Below are 10,248 nucleotides of genomic sequence, written 5' to 3'. Positions count from 1 at the left end.
AACCATTTGGAGGAAGTGAACCAATCAGAATATCTACAACTATTTGACTAATTAGAGCCACTTAAAATCAATGTTAAACACATTGTTAGTTGGCCAAGTAAGGGTAAAACCACCAGAAGGTGGCAAACCTGAGTGAAATTGTAAAAAGTCTCTTCCCCACCAAAAAGTCCATGAGGGGATGAGGACTATGAAAAATGAGAGAAGCATGAAGAGGAACTACAACGATACCAGTGGTTGTGGGGAAAACATGTCATCACAAATAGAAACATCTAGCAAGACTATAGAAAAGATACATAAGGCATTTATGGAATTCTAAACTAGCTATTGTGGCATACATCTAATATTAATACCAAGATAAATATGAGTAAATAACACAGCATTCATAGCATTCTATAGATTGAAAATAATTTCCATCTGGAAAGCATGTCATATCTATAAAATTTTGAATGAAGGCTATTCAATTCTCCTAACAAGAACACAAGCCAATAAGAAGGTTCCTTTTAATTGTATATATATATAAAATAAGTTATTGAAGCAAAGACACATAATAAGGTGTCATGTTTTTCTACATTTTTTTTGGAAGTCAATTATTGGATGGAGGGTTTTACAATAAATAAACTTCTATATTAATTATAAATAGAAAATAAATATTGGGTAAAAGTACAAATTTGTGTCGCCATTTTATAAAGCAAAAAGTTAACAAAATCAAAATTGTTCAACTTCAACAATATCAAGGTGACATTATTGTTAAGAATTTGAAAATGAAGTAAACTAATGAAATGTGTAGAAACAAAAGAAATTTAAGATTTCTATTTTTAATAATTATTTAGAATAAGAATTGACATGGTTTCTAATATTTTAAAGATGATTTTTTAGTTGTTGAAAAATGTTAAAATTTAGGGGGTCTAGTTCCCACGAAAAAGCTATATGTAAATAAACATTCTTTCTTCTAATTTCAAAATATGTTATAGATGGCATATATATCTAGTGCAATAAATAATAAATAATAGGTTTTTGACATATACTTTCTCTTTTATAACAATTCAAATTCTAAGTCACCTAAAATCGCCAATTTTCATCTCCCACCATATTTCTACTAACAAATCTATTTCAACTAAAAAAATACACTCTTGAAGAGTACTCTCTCCTCTAGTGAACCATTTTTTTTTAAAATGATATGATTTACTATTTGTTTCTTTCTCAAAACCAAGAACTTCTCAACTATTAAAATACCTACTTGTAGTATTTTTTATTTGCAATATAAGTTATGTCTGATTAAAACAATATAACATATATCTAAGCATATTCTTGAATTTTTTGTCTGTACAAAGGATATCTTTTTTATATTTTTAAATACAATTAAAAAGAATAGGAGTTATTGAAACATCACTTTTTTGAAATAATTTTATTTCTTTAGTAATTAAACCCAACTTGGTATAAAAAAGCATTTAATAGACATTTCTAATTGAAAAAGTTGGAGCACTTAAATAGCTTAGGTATAATGAATTTAGATAGACCATATATTTGTTCAAGATTTATTTTAGTTATAAATACTCAAATTTAGTTGTGGTGATAAGTCAACCTAAAAGGTAACCAAACTTTGTGCTTTTACCCTATAATAACTACATTAAAAATATTTGAAATTACTTTCAGTGCTACATTGGTGGAAAATAATATTTCATGATAATCTTATTTGGTTTCAAGGAAAATGCGGTCCACATTGACAATTTATTTCTAATAAAAGATAAAAATGTATAATGGAAGAGCTAAACTTTATCTGAACACCTTTTATTGGTTAAACTTCATTAGAATTTATTTTAGATAAATTCAATTAGTAAAAAAGAGACTTTTAAATAAAAAAATCATGCAAACAAAGTTTAGCAACATCTGTACAATAAACATGGCTTTTGAAAGAAGGTCCTTCTAATATAGAAATACTCATTCAACCTCGTTCCAAATTTTTACTTTTAAAGGCTTTGTATCATTGTAATTAGTTGAAAGAGAATTATGGCATAAATTAAAAAAATTACAACTATACATGATATGAGCAGTAATACACTAGCCTTTTAATGATGAGCTATAACATTATCATGTGAGGAAAATAAATAAATAGTTGAGAGTTCTCAATTGGAGAGTAATGTATGCATCCTAAGAAAATATAAGATTTTTTTTTTTTTAATTCACTTTTTATGTAAGAAAATAACATAATTAAAATATACACCAACATTGTGAACAACTTTCATCAAACAAGATAAACTAAACCTGTAATGCCTACCCCTAGTTGACTTTTATTGTCATATTGTTGAATTCTTTTAGGCCATTTTTATTATTAGCAATACTTGATTACCAGATTTGATTGGATGCTATTTCATACTTAGTTGATCTATTTGATGAGCTACTTGATACTTAGTTATTTCATGTGTTCATAATTATTTCGAATGATGATATATGTATATTCATATAGTGATTTCAATTATTTTATGGTGATAGATAGATGGATAATTTATATGTAGTTTTATGGTTACTTACCCCATACTTGCATGTGTATGTTTGACATTTCTGATGTGGTTGAGGGAGGGAGTCGTAGTCAGCTTCTAGTTAGGATCTACATGATGCACCACTTCTTGCCATTGCCTATTTAGTTTAGATTATATGTATATGCACATGCTTAGATTTTATGCAAATTGTAGGTACCAAGCATCAACTTCCCTATATTGCTAGGATGAGCGTGCCCTATTGTAGTATTTCAATGGTAAAAGAGGGGAGATAATTCTTGAGTCCAAACCCTAAACCTAAGCCAATTGTCCAAGAAAGCAGGACAAATACCCAAGTTGTTTACCTTTCCAAATTCGTCAAGTGACATGAATTCATGATTTTGACCCTTGAGTTTGTTCTAGTATTTTGTACCTTATAAAGAGCCTTCATATTTAGTTTTGTGGGTTTGTTGTGATTTTTCATTATAATTAAATCAAATTAAAAGACAATTTAATGATTTAATTTAATAAAAAAATTATAAAGAAAATTCATATTTGATTATATTTAATTAATTAAGAATTTAATTAAATATAAAAGATTTAATCGAAGTTCTAATTTTGGCATAATCATATTTATTTAATTTAATAATAAATTATTTGGTTGTTTTATTTTATTATAAACTCTAAATAATATTATTAGTTAAATTAATAAATATCTTATTAAAAATGTCTCGAGATTTAATAAAAGAGAGAAATGAATTAATTTAATAAAGATTATTTTAATTAAATTGCAAAAGTTTGTGCATGAAATTAAAATAATAAAAATAATAAAGGAAAAAGGTTTCATGTGATTGCAAAATCAAAGCCCTAATTTGGACAAAAGCTCTTTATTAGGAAATCAAAGCTTATTTCTTGATAGACATATTTGGAGGATCCAATTTCTGAGAAGAGGGTTTTCAAGAGAAGGGCAAATTGCTTGCGAGCTCCATGCATTCATTGTTTTACCATAAGATCCAAGTAGGATCTTGTGAGTTTTCCACAATAGTTTCCTTCATGAAATCATTCTGTCTTCTTTGTGATTGATGGATTTGTTTCATAAATTCATTTGGGTTGAAACCCTCGTTTGAGAAAATTTGATTTCTGTTATTGAATTGTTGGTAATTTAATCTGAAACCCTCATTTGTGAATTTATTGTTCTTCATTTCAAAAACATCTATGAATGAATTTAGTTTTGAAACTTTTGTTTAATTGATTGGAAATTGGGATGAGGGTTTGGAAAAGAAATCAAAATTTGATATGCAAAATTCTGTTGATTGTTCATGTTTTCCCTATCAAAATCACACACACACACACACACACACACACACACACACACACACACACACACACACACACACACACACACACACACACACACACACACACACACACACAATAAAAAATAGCACAATAAAATTTACTATGATAATTTTTATCACATATTCTATTATTTTGGAAAAATCATGGATTTCGTTTATGGGGGGAGGGGAGAATGCTGTTTGTTTATTTCCTTTTTTTTAAAATAATTTTTTTGAAGAAGAGATTAGTGCAGTGACTTCCCCATCCCCCTTCCTTTTAGACTGTGGCCACTGGCTGTGAAAGGGCTGTCGACAACAACATAGCTATTGCAGTAGCCAAGGTTGCCTAAGTAGCAAGCACTACTGTTAGCAGCTATGAGCCGATGGGCTATAAACGTGTAATGGTAAGTTTTCTAAAATTATTTTTATTTTTTTGTTAATATTTTTAATTTATATTAATTTAAATATATGTCATTTAATTGTATTAAATATTAATAATTATTAAATATTAAATGATATTAATATTTTTATATTATTAATAATAATGATCTTATTAATAGATTAATAATTAATTTATTAATAATTAAATAATATTTTTTTTTTGGCAAAAGTGGTTAGGCCACTGAATATATTTATTAAATAAAACTAATTCAAAGCTCAACCAGGAAAGAATCAATAAGAAAACCTAGAATCGAAGCTAAGTACAAAAAGATTTAAACATAGATATATACAAATTACCATATTAATGGTAGAGAAGTACCTTGTTTACAATTTGGAGACAATTCTTCTTCCAATAACATAATCAAACTTTAGATGACTAGTTATCAAAAATTCAAAAATTAGTAAACTATTAGTTAACAAATTTCACTCCTCCATTTCTGCACATTTGGACCTAAGACATGAGACTAAAGCATCCTCGGCATGAAAATCACAACCCCAACTAGAGTTGGTTTGGGGCAAAGGAGAAGATTCCCAACTCGACCCATTGATCACACCCCATGTGGAAGAAGGCACCACAACAGTTTCCACATTCCACCCAAATTCCCGAGGAACATGTAATGTTTGTGGCTGATTTGAGCACTAGAAAGATCTTTGGAAGAGAAACCAACATGCACGTCCAAGTCCACCATATACTGACCCTACAAAATAGATGTATCCACATCCTAAGTACCACCACACCTATGTAGAGAACCAAGGGCTGACTGAGATGAAAGACTATGACTAGGTGACAACGAGACAAGTTTTCTTGGAAGCTCTGAAAGTTTTAGAAGTGCATAACCAATACACTTTATGCAGTCTTCAAGTTGAAAGCCCAAAGCCCTCATAGTGACTTGCAGAGTGCTTTTCATAAATTGAGGGCTCAATTTTCCAAAGGATTTTTAGAGGACATCATAAGTTGCCATGAATTCATGTTTCTATAGAAGCTAAGATTGCAGTTCAATAAACCTCCAACCAAAGTGTGACCCACCCAGAAATCATAATACTGCATTTCTATTTTTAGTTTGTGATCACCCCAAAATGGTTGGCAAACAACTTTAGCTACGAGGATCTCCAAAAGTGTCATAGACTATAATAAGTCCATTGCATTGGACAAGAAAATTAACACTAGATTGGACGAGAAAAGAAAATACTTAGAGGGAGGAGAGAGAATGTCATCCCCAATAACATTCCTGATAGCTCACCAAATAGAGGAAGAATGTACACAGAACATCACATCCATGGTAGAATCATCAACATGTAGTGGAAGAACATTCTTATCCACATTTGGTTGAAGCTAAATCCTATCAGTTTTGGGAAAAATTGTCCTATGAAACTAAGAACATGAATCACATTTTACACATACCTCCATGGAAGATGACATCCTCAGATGAACAACTTTGAAATGCACTAAATCTAGAAACTTGAAGGGTATAAATAGATCTTGCAATGATAGTCAAAAACAAAATCCCGTGAGAATAATTTTCCATTAGTTTTCAACACGTGCAAGGGATTTGGAGGACCAACGACCATGTGAAAATAGTGCTTGATCAGATGACAAAGTAACCTCAAAGCATATGACTTAAACCACACATCCAATATCAGCACAAGAAGTATAAGTATGATGCCCATTTGATAGAAAGCTTGGTGGCTTTAACTTAAATAAATATGCGCAAGCGTTACCAATGCCATCATGACATACGAGCCTGATTGAAAGATAATTAGCACTGGTACTTGTCAATATCTCATACTGGTCAATGGATAAACTCAACTGAAATGTTGAAATCATAATGCCATCACACCCTAAGTTTGAAAGGTAATTTGTAACTTTCTTACTCTCTCGCAAAGTATGAGAAATGCATATATCCTAACACTGATCTAAAAAGTTCCAAATCTAATGGAGGATACACTTAAGTTGCTAGGTATATGTTTGTATTTTAATGTAGGCATTAATGATTACCTAAGAATCACCTTCATTCTTCAGTTGGTGGAAATTACCTTTCTTGGAAAGGACTAATCCTACAAACAAAGCACGAGCTTCTGTAGAATTATTAGTTCCATCTGGTAAGGGGGCAGTTGTAATTTCTAACACTTTCCTATTACAATCTCTAATATGTGCCCCTAACCCTAATTTACCTAGGTTTCCTCTAGAAGCACCATCAAAGTTGATCTTCACATACCCTATATTGGGGAGGTGCTAATGAACATTAGATCAGTCTACCTTAGGTTGCATTTTGATGGTTGATCCCCATCCTAAAGGAATAAAAAGTGTTTTCCATTCTCGAAGGATATCGCCATCCCAAGAGGTAATGATATGAGTGATCTTACATCTACTAAGACTTGCATTAGTTACTTCTGCAATTGACTTTTCAATACCTTCAAGCACCTTATCAATAGAAAAATAATCTTTTCTAAAAATTTGCTTATTTCTTTCCCACCAAATAGCCCATATGAATAATGTTCGGGAACACTTCCATAATCTTGCAAACAAAGCATGAGGATGGAGGGTTGGCCATGCTTCAAAAATATCCCATATATTGATTTGAAGAGGGGTAAAGAAACTTAATTTTCTGAGAACAAAATGTTAGAAACAATAGTCCACCAAGATAATTGGGGGGGGGGAGGGAGGTGGGTGGTGAATCAGTTATCCAACAATTAAAACATTTATCTTCTTTAAAAAAACTTAACCATTCAACCAAACTAAACAACAACCATAATAAGATGCACATAGACAATTACACCAGATATGTTGAGTATGGAAACCCTAGATCAAAGGGAAAAACCTGGTGGGAATGATTCCCACAAGATGATGTACTAATTTATAAATATTCCTTGTTAGAGGATATACCCTTTTAGGAGTCTGTTCTAACATTTAGTACAATGAGTCCCTATTAGGAGACTTTGAATCCCTATTAGGAGATTCCAACCCTATTAGGAGTTGTGCCAATCCTGTTAGGAGTTGTGGTACAATGTATGCAAGAAGAGTCCACTGCCTAAACATGCAATTTCAACTACAAGAAGAGCTCACTGCTCAAACAAGTAATTTACTATTATCTTCTTCTTTCCTCTGTCTTGTTAATTAGACCAATCATTATTAGACCTTGTAGACTAGGGCATGAACCTTAGATCCAAATACTAAACCTCAAATCACTCTGCAAAACCTCAACAATGAAGTTTCCTTCACTTTTGCACTGCTTTGCTCAACTTTACATTCCACACTCTTTGTTGCTTATCATTGATCATTCAATCATCACATCACACATCATGATAAAGGAAAATGTCCTTTCTTTATACTGAGTCCATAAAAAAATTCCTTGATTCAGCTGTTATTCCTTCTCAATTAATTATTATAGGACCACATTAAGAACACATTACACTTAGCGATAACCTTAGTCTTCCACTTTGCAACTTGAATAACTTTCAGTACACACAATATTATGATGAACAAGCTTAGCCACATCATCCACAATATGTCTTCTCCATGTCCTCAACCTCGATCCTTAAGATATCAACTCTCCTAGGAGATATAAAAAGTTTACTAGAACATGCCTCTGTAAACTATATCTCATAACAACCATCACCAAAACTTACATAACTTCTTCTAGACTTATCCTTTTTGCTTCTAATGTTAACTACATATACTAGATACTCTAAAGTATCTCCCATAAACTTGGGTGGTTATCAGGCTCAACTAGCCATCTGTACCAACTTGATCTTTTTGCTATTCTTCTGTTAGATACCACAGAAGACATCAAACATGCTATGTTGACATCAATGAAAAAATCAGTCATGAATGTAACATATCATCAAACCAATCTTCCAACACAAAAGTCCAACAATGATGGGAAAAAGGACAATGCACAAAAAGATGATTTCTTGTTTCATATTCATCATTGCATAATACACATTTGAAAGATGGAACAATATCTAATCTTATTAGTCTATCACTTGTTAGGATCCTCTTCTTGATTACAAGCCATGCAAAGCATCCAGCTTTCAGTGATGTGACATTGTTCTAGCAAAATGAGTATGCTCGTGAAGGACTCTTTTCTAAGGAAATTATTTGAATAAGCTTATATCCCTCTTTAATTGAGTAGTTACTATCCTTAGCCGAGGCCCATGAAAATTTGTCTTCAAAGTTTTTTGATAGGAAGAAATGTTTGTTATCTAACATGGACCAGAAGTGCTCTCAATCAAGTTTAGAGAGAGGAAGATGATCTAGTTCCTTCCAAATGACTTTCCTTGAGAAAATATAGACTATAGATATAAAGTGAATAACTTGAGACCCCCATAGAGATTCTGAAATTAATATAAGATCTTGTGTTTTAGGTAGTGTGATCTAGGGAGGTTGACCATTCCAAGAGTCTCTCCAAAAGCTAACTTTGTTTAAACTATTTACTTCCCAAGTTACATAATTGAGAACAATGTCTCTTGAAGAAAACATAAAATCCCATACCACATACTCCTTTGGAAGATCAAGCATTGAGAATATTCTAGATGGATCATTATTATCTAGATACTTTTGTTGCATGTTTTGACACCAGGTTGTCTGAGACTTGGTGTACATTTGCCAAACTAGCTTGTTGCGAAATGCAACATTCCTTTTTGATAAGTCATGAACACCCGTACCCTCCACAATAGGAGTATGTGTCATGTCTTGGAGAGATATAAGAGGGATTTTCTTATCTTTTGACAAATTATAGGTCCAAAGGAATCCTCTAGTGAATTTTTGAATTTGTAAGAGAACTGAGGGTGGAGCTTTAAGGAAAACAAGATAGTAATTCAAAATAGTTGCAAGTACTAATTTAATAAGTAGGATTTTGCCTGATAAGGAGAGCCATTTGAATTTTTGTGCAACTATTCTACTTTTAATTCTTTCTAGAATAGAAGTCTAATAACTCATCTTGTTTGATCCCATGGAGAATGGTATGCCAAGATAATTTGAAGGTAAAAAGTCTTTAGAAAATCCCAAAATCCACACAGTTCTATCTAATATAACTTTGTTAGTATTGAAGAGAAAGATTTTTTTAATTTTTGAGGATAAATTTTCTGTCCTGAAACATCAGAGTATAATTATAGAATGTGCTTGATCTGCCTTGCCTTTGAGACTTGTTAACTACTAAAAAGTAGTGTGTCATCAACAAATAAAGAGTGAGTAATGGATAAAGAAGTTCCTTGAATGTTCACTCCCATCCACTTGCCTAACAGTTGTGATGCTTAATGGTCCTGCTAAAAGTTTTAGCCATAATGATGAATAAAATTGGAGATAGGGGATCTCCTTGCCTAACACCTTGTGCAGAGAAGAAAAAGCCTGAGGCTTTCCCATTGATGATAACCAAGAACCAAGCTCTAGAAACACATTCTTTTATCCATTTGTACCAATTTTTAAAAAAACCCATTTTCTAAAGAACTTGAAATAGGAAATTCCAATATACTCTGTCATATGCCTTCATCATGTTGAGTTTGATCACAAAGTTTGGAGACTGAGAAGCATTGATGGAGTGTAGAACTTCATGAGAAACCAAAGCTCCCTCCATAGTTTCCCTACTTGGAACAAAGCCTCCTTGCTTAGAAAAGATAATGCTTGGAATAAGATGTTGCAATCACAAATAAATGGCTTTGGTGACAATCTTATATGTCAAATTACACAGTGAAATGGGCTAAAAATCAAAATTTTTTTTAGGCTCCTTAGTTTTTGGGATCAATGCAATATTGGTACTTGAGCATGGTTCTATTTTTTCTAGATTCCTCAACTGTATAAAACAAATCCCAACCAATGGTGTCCCAATAGCTTTGGTAGAATAGAGCAATGAATCCATTAGGAGCTAGAGCTTTGTCTAGGGGGAATGAAACAACAACCCTACAAATTTATTGAATAGAGAAGGGATCCATAAGCATAAAAATTATATGAGGGAGGCACCAATGTAGGAATCACTGCAAGGAGATCATTCACTTAAGAG

This window comes from Cupressus sempervirens, chromosome 8 (assembly GCF_028749045.1).
Source record: "Cupressus sempervirens isolate cs-2001-9-10 chromosome 8, ASM2874904v1, whole genome shotgun sequence".
Taxonomy (NCBI): domain Eukaryota; kingdom Viridiplantae; phylum Streptophyta; class Pinopsida; order Cupressales; family Cupressaceae; genus Cupressus; species Cupressus sempervirens.
This window is presented reverse-complemented; position numbering follows the sequence as displayed.